Source organism: Suricata suricatta, chromosome 8 (genome assembly GCF_006229205.1).
Source record: "Suricata suricatta isolate VVHF042 chromosome 8, meerkat_22Aug2017_6uvM2_HiC, whole genome shotgun sequence".
In the NCBI taxonomy this organism is placed as follows: domain Eukaryota; kingdom Metazoa; phylum Chordata; class Mammalia; order Carnivora; family Herpestidae; genus Suricata; species Suricata suricatta.
The window spans coordinates 44,884,200-44,886,378 of NC_043707.1; the positions used below are offsets into that span (position 1 = coordinate 44,884,200).

The following is a 2,179-nucleotide window of genomic DNA, read 5'->3' on the forward strand; positions in this document are numbered from 1 at the left end:
GGCTTCCACAGCATCTCCTGATAACACAGTAAAGGTTTACCATGTCCATTCAGAGCCCTTGGCTTGTCATTCTTTGCTGACTGGCCCCCTGTGCACAACATCTCAAAGATGAAGACAAGGTACTACTTACTTGAGCAGTTTAAAAAAATCGTGTTGTTTTCTAACTTTGTATCAAAAGTGTCCGATTGCAGGCACCATGAGAACAAGGGCACTACAGTGCACTCGAAGTTATCTTTAGTGCTAGACGGTTCTCTGGGCTTCTCTGTGCTTTGAGGGGTAGCGCAAGATGTGCACAGTTTGCCCCGGCCTTGAACACTAGGGGATGGAGGCCAAGTGGGACATACTCGGAAAGGCAGGGGCGAGGGGTCCTGTAACTCAGGAGGGGATTTCAGTGAGCTCCATGTACTCGGAGTACAGCTGAGGAAATCAAGGGGGGAGGACGTGGGTGCTCAACTAGATCACACTCATTCTGACCAACAGGCAAGTCCTGAGTCGTTTCCTTCAGAAGCACCCCGACTTAATCTCTGGATACAAGGGAGGTACTATGGAAGAAACTCCAACACAGAGTGCTGCTGTTGGCTCTGCAGACGGACACTGTTCTGAAACTAGGAACCATTGTTTTGGGTAACGATTTAGAGGCCTCCTGGCTGAGAAAAAAAACAAGAACAACTTTGTTTTGCTTTTAATGTTCATGCTATGTGATGGGGCTCGCCCTACAGCTTACCTGGGCGATTATACACAATCTACCAACACCTTCTTTTCTATAAACTCCTTATTGAGAATAAACGTACTCTAAAGATATGCGTATACCTTAAGACACAAGGTTTCAGTTATCTCAAGTAAAAGCTGGACTCCAGAGATATTAAGTTCTCCATCTTCACAAACAAGAATGTCAAAGGACAGAACCCTGCTGGTACAGCTCAGACTGCCTCCCTGAAAGCGAAGAGAAAAGTCAGCATTCTCTAGTCCACACCCCACCCCCTTCAATGGCAGTGTGAGGGTCTCACTCCCTCAAAAATACCTTGGGGGATTTAAGACACAGCACAGTTGTTGGTAAGCGCGCCTACCCCGCCCCAGGCTGCCTGGCTTGCTTCCTTGCCGGCTTCCTTGCCAAGTTACTCCCGTGGAAAGGTTAGTGTGGCCAACAATGGCCACTCTCATTCCCCACCCCCCTTGGAGGGCGGCCGGACCAAGCCAGGAGTCTACTTCAGAAGAATTTAATCATCTTTTCCTTTATTTCCTGAGGAGGTTCAGGTTCCTAACCCACCTACCAAATATCCAGAATACCAACCGTCACAATACAAATGACTACAACAGTCTGCATAAACGCTGGCTGTAGTAAGTGCACTTTAAAGCACTCCACTGCTTGCAAACTATACCTCCATTAAAAAAAAAAAAAAGATTAAAAAGGCAGCAGGTCGCCACCTAAGACAAGGACTTTGCCAGCCCCTTCCTCCAGACAGAAAAAAGGAGGGAAGGGGACAGAGCTGATCCCTCCCGCGGGGTCCAGCCTTATCGGTTGGTTCTAGGGAGGATAGGTGAGCTGGCGAGTTCTCCATAGAAACTTGTCAGGCTTTTCTCTGGGAAGTCCTCCCGTACTTCGAGGCAGTGCAGTTTTGTTTTCTCTCCCACCTGCGTCCTGCGTGTAGGCGTCCAGCCACCCAACGGGTCAGGTTCATAACCGTCCTCCGACTCCCCTCCCACCTCTGCGATCTGGGGCCGCCTCCCGCGGCGGCCGCGCCTCTCAGCCGCCCGCCCGCCCCGCTAGGCAGCCGAGTCCACTCACTGTCAGGCTTTAGTCTACATGGGTAAGCAAGTTTCATTCCTAAAAGGGAGAGGAACCAGGCAGGGCACAGACTACACCGTATTCTGAGACGTTTCCAGGAGAAGCGTAGCGCAGAAGGCACTCGCTTGGAGCACTGTGCTGCTCACGGCATCCACAGCCTAGGGTGAGTCCAGAGAGTTTAGGGAGCTCTGCCCTGGCCTCAGACCACGGCGCTTGGCGCCGAGCCGGGGCAGCGCCCCTCCGCTCCCCGGCCTGAGACGAGCCCCTGACCGCTGCGTCTCCAACTGCGCCTCCCGAAACCGCTGCATTCGAAGTTGAGCTCGGCCGGCCGGCGGCCGCGTGCGTGCGTGCCCGCGGGAGCGCAAGCGACCAAGGGGCGGCGGCGGCGCCGTC

General features: G+C 53.0%; 1 protein-coding gene across 2 annotated transcripts in view; it reads right to left on the reverse strand.

The window, feature by feature from the left end:
* The window catches only part of TENT5C (terminal nucleotidyltransferase 5C), a 20,239-nt gene that overhangs the window by 17,444 nt on the left and 616 nt on the right, over nucleotides 1-2,179 (reverse strand). The window contains exon 2 of one of the 2 annotated variants that reach the window (XM_029948258.1): nucleotides 811-933. The exons of the other annotated variant lie outside the window; for it this stretch is intronic. The gene's annotated coding sequence lies outside the window, so the exon portion shown is untranslated. The remainder of the gene's footprint in view (nucleotides 1-810; nucleotides 934-2,179) is intronic. 2 annotated transcript variants of the gene reach the window in all.